At 33.7% G+C, this 10000-nt stretch overlaps 1 long non-coding RNA gene across 2 annotated transcripts in view; it reads right to left on the reverse strand.

Annotated features, from left to right (window-relative positions):
- Positions 1 to 10000, reverse strand: part of LOC110478548 (uncharacterized) — an 82811-nt gene that overhangs the window by 17286 nt on the left and 55525 nt on the right. For both annotated transcript variants that reach the window (XR_013339942.1, XR_002466773.2), the window contains one exon: positions 1639 to 1705. This is a non-coding gene — a long non-coding RNA (uncharacterized LOC110478548). The remainder of the gene's footprint in view (positions 1 to 1638; positions 1706 to 10000) is intronic.

A 10000-nucleotide genomic window follows, 5' to 3' on the forward strand; every position in this document is an offset into this window, starting at 1 on the left:
TGACAGCTGAGCTTTCCTATTTTAAAAATGTATCATTCAGTATATTTCAACAAATATTTAATTCTTGTTTCTTAGAACAGTTTTTAAAGTGTATTTATACAGTTTTCTAGTGAAAGCTACATAAGTCCCGTAAATTATACATTTCTGAAATGATCATTTGAACTAGATTTCTATTTTTGTAACATTTAGCTAATAACCAATTATCAAATATGCTTTCCTCTTATAAATACTAAAACTTTTATTTCCTTGTTCCTTGAAAAGATGATAGAATTAAGCAGTCATTTAAAAACACATACTATCAAAATTAATGTTAAATTGAAGAAATTTCTTGCATTAGACATTTAAATTTAATGACTATTTAAGGGGAAAACAAACACATTTTTATCATTAGAGAATTATTTCATTTTGCACAGAATTGTAACTATTGCCAATTAGACTGCTTGCATTAAAAGACATTCTATTTGGGATGTTCTCTGAATTATATAATTCACCATATTCTTACTAATGAAAAGTTTAGATGACAGAATACATTATGCAATAGTTCAAGCTTTTTGCCTACCATCCTTTATTCCTTCACACATAGAATATGTACTTTATTATGTTAATCAAAATGCTACATAAGTCTATTTTTTCTGAGTAATGTATTGCAATTCAATTTTGTTTCAATAGAACACTGCAAGCAATTACATCTACTTCCTCCACAGAAAGTCATCCCTCTGTCTCTTCCTTTCCCTTTCTTATCTTTTAAATGTTGTATTGACTTCTGGTATGTGAGCTGTTGAAATCATTCAGACTTACTAAGATCTTCATTTACAAATAGAAACTGAAGCAGACAACTGACTTTCTAAATCCTTGATTTTTAAATTACATTTTCCTATGTGTAGAAATAGTTCAGTAACACCATTTTAAGTAATCCTTTAGTTCAACCTTTGTCTTTCTAGTCTAAACATTTTTTTTTTAAATTTATCCAAAGTTTATCTGGACTTTTTCAATATGATATGTGTCAAGGAATCAGCATAAATGATAAAAGCAGGAAGGGAAAGTCTGCATCAGTGAGTATTTATATTGGCAAGAGCTGACAATTTTATAAAAGAAAAACAAACACTGAAGCAGTTCATTTCTGAAATGAAATCAACTTCATTTCTCTCAGGAAAACATCATCACATGAAATGATATAAATCAGTATTGATATCAGTAAGCTTCAAACTAGAAGAGACAAATGCACTCTGCAGCACAGTAATTCAATGGCTCCGAGTCAAGTTTACTGTTGTCTCGTTTCTACTAATCATTGTAAAAATTCCCTGTGAAATAATTATCCCTAAAACAATCAAGACAGTATATCTCTATAAAGGAGAGGATCGATTTAACAACAAACTCTAGATTTATCTGTATTGATTAGAGGGCATTCAGTGTAATTTTAGTGAATTATGTTTGGCTTTCATTTCCCAGTAGAAATTTTTCTTGTGATGATCAAAAGGTAAATTACAAACTACTACATGGTCTTTTGTGTGCCACCTACATAGCATCCAACTATTACTTTTCAAAGAAGCATCGATGTAAGAAAGGAAAAAAATATTGGGGATTTTTATACAGGATATCTTACTATAAAAATCATATGACTGAGTTTATAGCACTTACCTAAGAGCCTGATGTCATCTTCTCAATTCATTAATACAGAAATCAGGACTGCACTAAAGAGTCTGTGCTAAAGGAACAAATCCAAGATCATCTTATGAGAATAGAATTAGAAAGATTAAGAAAGTAATATGATTTTTCTTCTTAAATAGGAGTAATTTCAAAGCAGCTGTTAACACTTTCATGTCTGAAACTTCCTTACTGGCACAAGGGAGAACTAAAGGAATCAGACAGATTCAAAGACAATTTAATGTAGCTGTAAGTCTGATACTGCTGCTGATACAATTTAATTGAGTACTAATTAGAACTAAAAGGCTAGTTATTTTGTCAACTGCACATGTGTTGGTTCCAGTCATTTTTAATCCAGTGTAATAAAGATAAAGAGTCTAACTTTGTTTAGTAATAACATTACGCCAGAAGGATCACCTAGTCATTTCATGTTACCCAATACATTGCTAATATAAATAATGTTTAATTACAGTGACTTCTTACTCCCATGAAATGGCCAATTAGAACATTTGCTGATTCTACATGTTAACTGTTAGAGACATTTCTACAGGCTTTCTGTGGGTTGTATTCATAAATTCTACCCCAGCTGGTAGGAAGCATAAGAGCAAAATGAGAGAAAAAAAGTTTTAAAGCAGAACAAAGGACATTTAAATTCTGAAACAGAGTTTCCATGCAAAAATATATCAAATTGAAATATAATTTTTAGTATTCACTAGGAGTTTGTAATATTGCACATTTATATGCTATTCTTGCTGAATCCAGCAGATCATGCAGTGTATTCAAGACTCACATGATAAAGAAGGCATGTGTTAGCATTTTATTATTTAGACCAACAAATAGAGAGTGATTTGAATTCACTTACAAAGCTGATTTATTGTCTATAATCTATACCTGGTATGAATCATGCCAGAGTAGTCTCTTATTTATTTTTGTTACTTTACTGATAAGTCAATAACTGTCCCCTGAAATATTAGTGCAGCATGTACTAATGTTTTGTAAAGTGGCAAAATTTAGCAATGATATTGACAGCATGTGTAAACTCAAATTCAAATCAAAATAGAAAAATACAATAAATGAGAACAAACTCTTCCTTGTCTAAAGAAAAATTGCTGACACTGTGAAAATTGCTTTAATGATTGAATTATTATCTGTTAAGTAATCATCCTGAAAATTTTGCTAGTTATGTTAAAGTAAATAACAGTACATCAGTGTGTGCATTGCCAAATCTAATTAATGCAAAATATTAGAAATACTGGAAACAATGAGACACAGTTATCTAGACAATTTATATAAAGGAAATTAATTCACAAGGATTGCAATCAATGCATATATTACAGCCAAATAAAAACAGGATACTAAAAAAGTATCTGGAAGTATTGGTGTTATCAATTGCTCTGCAGGTATCTAAAATGCCTGGCTGCCACACATGTCATTGCAAAGACTCAATGCTTCTCTCACCTCAGTGAGTTCAAATGTTGCCACTCAGGTGTCAGGTGCTTTTCTTATTCTACTCAGGCAATGCCCTAAACAATATTAATCTACTTACGTTATTTTTTTTCCTTTGAATAAAAGGCAGCATAATAATCTGCATGTCTGACCACTAGAATTTAAGAGAATTAAAATATATTTTAAAACCCACATCATGTAAATAATTACAATTTGCTAAAATATAAAACAAAAAATTAACAAATCTTCTCTAAAATTAATTGGTGGACACTGAACGTGTGCTACATTGTCTTGTGCAAGTTATTTTAAAATGAAATATATGATAAACGTTTTCTTATTATAATTTGATTAATAATAAAAAGTAATTAAAGCTCCTACTATTTTTTTTCTAGAAGAAAAGAAGAGCTAGAAATTATTAAGCTATCCAGAAAGGAATCAAAGCTTTTCTATAAAAAACAATTCCTTGAGCTGAACTTCAATAAATCAATAAGATGGTTATTTTTCAATAGGCAATAATTGTCTTTATATAAACTGAAAATATTGTTTGGGATGATTAATATACAATGCCACATAATGCATTTGGGAGTTTCAATGCATAATTCTTAGTTCTAATGTTATTATGTAATTGAGAGAACATGTTCATTTGCCCTAATAACTACTAAGATGCACTTAATAAAATGAAATGTAATAATACTTGTAATTTAATCTATTCATGGAAGTAATTTTAAAAGTCTAGCATTCTCCTTAATGTGGATAACATTCATAATTTATAAAGTGTTGTGATGCAGAATTGACAATGCCATTGTTTTTTACACTTTGAGATGAATCTGCAGGCTTCATTATCTGCATACCAACCTCAGGATTATCAAGGGCAAACAAAAGATAATTAACACCAGAAACTGGCAAATGCAGGAGATACTGAGTGAGGTTTTTCATTTAATGTAGAACCTTTGAAAACTGGGAAATTGAATAACAGTTCAAAATCTTTTTTTTTCCCTTTGCAGAAAACTATTCTAGTATGTTTTCTTTCCTACATTTTGAATATGATGGTTTTTGCTATAAAATTATATTGGCATGTTCAGCCTTAAATGCATTCTGTAAATGAATGTGTTCAGACAGGTACTTTTTCCAAAGAACTAAGTGTTCATTTTCTGCAGTGTTTTTTTCATCTAGAACAGTAGATAGGTAATTATGGTATACATTTTCAAATTCTATAGTTTTACTTCCCCACAGCAAATCTGTAAATAAATCACTTAACTTCTCCTCCCTTATTGTGTCATTCTCTAAGGATGAAAACTTCTACTACACAAATTTGATTAATGAATAAGATATATTTTTATGTTAATGGCTTGTAGGAAAAAGTATGTGAGACTGCCTTGGGCATTTTTATATGTACTCACAGCAGAACAATAAAGGTTTGCTAAATGCTGATATAGATCGGAGAGAGAATATTTCAATCCATAAGAATCACTGACATGTTTCTTTTTAGTTTTTTGAACAAGAAGTCCTGATTATGTTTCTGCATTGCGCTCAAAAATATTTGCCATGTAACTAATAATTTCAGAAATTAACCATTGAAGATTCTCCACAAAGAGAATCTTTTGAATGTAAGGCAAAGAAACATTATATGGTTAGACTCTAATCTGTGAATGAACACACTTGCACAAAAGGTCCAGGAAAAGTCATTTTACAAATGGAAATGCAGGACATTGATGTTCATAGTTTTACACAACTTACAGATGTTGATGACAGTCTAACTCTCCATTTGTTACTTACATAAGAAGATCTTATTACAGGAGGATGTGTAACCTAGGAGCTATCCATGCCACATTCAAATATTTGTGTTTAAAGACCTTGATGTATTACCATTCCTTCACTTTTTACAATTCAGAACTGGAAATGCCTTTTAAGTAACCAATCCAAAATGAAATACAATCAGTAGGAGCTTGTTTTCCACCCAGCACAGTGGGCTGAGAGCCCTCTATACAGGATGATGGTTACACTCTAACATTCAATCTGGAGAATAAATTTATGAGTCTTGTTCTCTTCCAGAAGAGAACTGATGCCAGTTATAATGAAGATACCTTCATTATCAGGGTTGTCCCTTATTCCTACTTACCAAACCTTTTTCCTCTTTGATGTATCCTGGTCAGTGACAGGCACCAGAAGGCACATGGGACAGGAAAAGTCATATGAGCACACTGGTCCCCCAGAGACAGGGAGAGGCTGAGGCCAAGGGTTTTCTCTACATCATTGGATAACCAGACAAGTATTAAAGTGCCTGAAATCCCACAGCAACTGTGTGGTTGATGATCAGTTCAAATGAATGAACAGTGTGCCCTTGAGATCAGCAGGGCATGTACTGACACACCATTCTTAACAGGTGGAGAGACTGTCTCACTAGACTCAGCCTCACCTCAAGTGCTCTGCACTGTTTTGGACAGCATAATACATTATAATGTGCCCAAAGAAGGGCAAAAAAAGATGCCAAAGGGACTAGAGGGAATGACTTATGAGGAGCAGATGAGGATATTTTGTTTATTCAGTTCAGAGAAGAGGATAGTGCAGAGTGATCCCATTGTTGTCTACAACCTCCTCCTGAGGAGGAGCAGAAAGGGAGGAATTAATCTCTTTTTTCTGGGGTCCAGAGATGGAATGCATTAAAGATACATAAGGAAAAATTTAGAGTGGATATTATGAAAAAGACCTTTACTGAGAGAGTGGTCGAAGACTGGAACAAGATCTTGAAGAGCATGGTCATGGTCCAAAGGCTCCAATTGGTGTTCAAAAGGTGTTTGAATGATGCTCAGCTTCATAGTTTATACTTTTTCATGTGTTTTAACTTTTAGATTGCCCTGTAAGGAGGCAGGACTCAGAAGCAATGAGCCTCATGTGTGCCTCCCAACTCAGGATAGTCTAGGAATCTATGATCCTGTGTACTGGGACTCTCAGGCACTGAGCTGTCATTCTTTCACTAGTTAACATTCTAGTTTCTAGTTACTTCTGAAAAACAGAGCTCCAAACTTTTCCCATGCTCAATGGGAAGCTTTGAAATGTAGGAAAAATAAAGACTCAAGGTGCTAAAACTCCTAAGTGCTATGGTTATCTATAATTTTTTTTAATTAAAATTCCTTTTTTTAGGACATTGGCTTTAGTTCTGCAAATATTTCTATAAAAGGTTTTTAACTCAAGGTCTTTACATTAAATATACCATGGCTGGAAAAGAGACCATGTCCCTTTGAACTAATAGAGAATATCAGTTCACTCACATCAATTTATTTATCTAAAAGGCCTCGTCCTTTCATTGAACTCATCTTCTAGTTAACTCCTGAAGGAAAAAGAGGTATATCCTCTACTATCTGGAGAGTACTGTAAATATATCTTATGGAGTATGATACCATTTTTAATTACACACAGGAAAACACAATCAAAGTAGGTGCAGCTTGATTACCAGGTGACACTAAAAAACATACCATGCCAAATGGGGTAGTGGGCAGTAGTGGGCTCTGTTGCAATCACATTGCTCCCCATGAACCCACCCTAGCTCCCTGAAGCAGAAGAGCCATTTTCTGTTCATAAAGCCCAGAGGACATCCAGAGTAGATAATGCAGACCTTCTCCATTACAGTGATTTTCTGTAAATTCTGTCTTCTATGCTTTATCTTTCCAACTTATACTAGAACTACCAATAATAAAAATAACAAAAAATAAAAGTAATAACAATAATAATGAAACTAGTTTGCTAATTTTCACATTTATTATGAGACTTTTTTTGAAAAGTTTTCTCTGGACCTATCCTCCACAATTTTCCAAACATCTTTTTAGTATCTGTGGTATTCATAGCTTTATTTTGAGAGATTATTATAGACCAGGATTTTCAGAAATCTGTAGTAAACAGCAAGAAATACTCAATGCTTAGCAGCTGGAGTGAGTCAAAGCAGCATATACTCTTCCTATTTATATATTTTTATATTTTACACTATATTTAACATAATACAATTTTTATGTAGTTGTGTTTTTTTGACATTTAGTTTACCAGGATATACGTTTTGACAATGTTTGTGGCCCTTTCTAGAACGGTGCAGTAGTTACAAGACACAGCAATATCTGGTCCTTTGTGCAAAACTGCCACCTGTGTTAATGGGAATTTGTGATGAAGTGAGAACTACAGGTAATTATATAATAAAATGCTGATACGAAATGTGCTAACAGCAGAAGAGTAAAAAATAGTTTTGCATACATGTACATATGAAAAAGCCAGAAGTTTTTTGTCAAAATTTGAAAAGCTAATAGTTGAGATTACTAGATTAGAGTTGAGATTACTTTTGTTTTGCCTGATCACCTTTCTAAGAGAATATAACACTTCTTTTTCTGTCACTGAGTCCCTGTCATTTAAGATAACTTTCCAGTTTGGTGTACTGATTGAGCTATATATAAAGTCTCACATGCTATGATTTATGCTATAATTTGCAGTAGGTTACATACATTTCTGCAAATACCTGGATACTAAAGCATTAGAATACACATTCAGGAGGGACCTATATGCATCTTACTATGACAGTTCCAAACTTATATTCCCTGTATGGATGAAAACTTCAGAGTGACAGAGCTTCACCAGGACTAAAGGAGTTTCCACAAACAGGGTGCCCGTGGAAAGAACAACTTTCAGCTGGTATATGAGGGATGATGAGCTCTTTATAGGTCTATACGTCTAGCAATGTTTTGAGAATTCTTGGAAAAAGGCAGAGAAGGTTTGAGAAGTTGGTAATAAATCCTTAAATTCAAAATAAACAATTTAGGTGTATAAAAAGGGCGAGATATATCATACACTGGATACAGGTTTATTTTAATCCCTTACAGGTATATTTATGAAAGCACATTCACCACAGAATGTGCATCCCCAAACATATTGCCTGAGAAATAATAGTAGGTGATACCTCTTCCAAAAAAAACCCTGCCTTTGTGCTACATTTAAACTCAGTGGTCACCCTCTAGCATGAAACCAATAAAGAGTTTTCTATTTCAAGTTGTGCTATATATGGTAAGGAAGCACCAAATCTCAACATTACCTCCTAAAGTTCAACTTCTGTTTACAGCGATCAGAAGAATGATGTCAAAGTCTTTCAGAACCTCAGAAGTCCAATCTAACACCTGCAGAATCCCAACAATATGGAAAATTTTAGAGTTTTTGTGCCATTGTGCCCTAAAGATGCTATGAGTGCTTTCGTGGCTGGACACTCGCTCCGTGCTATCTTGTGACTGCTTAAGAAACATTCAGATTCTCCTTTCTATCTTTAGTTTTGAGATCCTTCTTAGAACACCTGTAGTGTGCAGTCAGCTTCAGTATTTGGTCCTCCTTATGTTGCAATTAACAACTGATGAGAATCAGAAAGTGGTACTTTTTCTTTGATGATCCTGGATGAGATTATGCTTATGGTTCTTCAGTGGTAAGACTTACTGCTTGAATAATTGCAATGTGTGCCAGATTTCCTAAACTGCCTACCTAATGGCCATAACTGCCAAATATATGCAGAAACTGCAGGAGCAAAGGAGTGGGTAGGAAATCTGCCTGTGTGTGCAATTACAGTAACAGTTGTTCATACACTTTGCATGAATGTAGTTTTATGTATGCAATTATGGAAATCAAAGCCTAAGCTTGTACTGACAAACGTAGATACCTCCCTAACTGAAAGCAATGCCAGCTCTACACTCTACTTCCAACTGACTGAAGAGCTTTGAAACCTCTTTTGCTGCATTGATTCTTCTAGCTGTCCATGCACACTGTGTCTTATAATATTATTTAATTGATCTACAGTTGCAGGGGCCAAAGTGGATCTCTAGAGAGAGGGAGAATAATTGTCCACATTTATCAGTCATGTCAGATAAATGTCTATAACTCAGGGCAAAGTCTTGTGAGTAGAACTGGAGAAAGGAGTAATCTGGAACTCTTTTGAGTATCTCATTGATGTGAGAATAGACTAAAGAAGCCCTTGTTTGGTGGTCCAATTGTTCAGTGAATGCGTACTGTCAAAGTTACTGAAGCATATCCATTAATCTGCATGCTACATGCTGAATAAAGGGATGAAAAATGCTCGATTCAAGTCACAAAATGATTTATTTGAATTACAGCTGGGTTTTTTTTAATCAGCTGTGGACTGTTAGAACATATTTTGTGTCCAAAAATTCTCAATCAACACTTTTATGGATTTTTTTTGTGTGTGTGTGCGCATGCATTTAGGCTTAAATCTGAAAGTGAATATTAAGTCTGAATATACTAATTCTGTACTGATTCTATCAAATAAGGAAAGCTTCACTTTTTCTATGAACTCAAACCAAAGTTTGACCATGGGAAAATAGGGTTTGCTTGTGCCAGACATGATGTCTATATACATTTGACATAGAGAAAGTAATTCTATCAGTCATAATTGTGAGTTAATTTCAAAAAGAATGGAAAGTATTAATTCACCTCTCGAGAAGCATGAAGGCAAAAAAGCCCTAAAGTTCACCACGTCACTTAGTTTAATAATTCTCAGTTTCTTTAAAAAACTTCTATTTCAAATAGATAAGCAATGGAAGTTATACTGCAAACTTAGCTGGTTTAATTCTAATGCCAGTGGCTCTAAGTTGATATGGCAGTTAGTGCCTTCAAAGACTCCATGCAGAATATCTCATGTTGAAGTATTTATAACTAAATAAAATAACAGACCTGAGGATGAAGGTATCTACCAATGCTAAGAGGATCGAGGAGGACAAGTTCCTAACAGTTTGTTAAGAACACTGGTTTGATTTTTCAATACGACACAAAAGAAATAACACTGCTACTTTTATCTTTCTCACAGTTAGAAAGTCTCTTCATTAGCAATCATTATGGTTACTTATGCGTGCTTTGGATTGCATAGCAGGCAGTAATG

Source organism: Lonchura striata, chromosome 5, assembly GCF_046129695.1.
Source record: "Lonchura striata isolate bLonStr1 chromosome 5, bLonStr1.mat, whole genome shotgun sequence".
Taxonomy (NCBI): domain Eukaryota; kingdom Metazoa; phylum Chordata; class Aves; order Passeriformes; family Estrildidae; genus Lonchura; species Lonchura striata.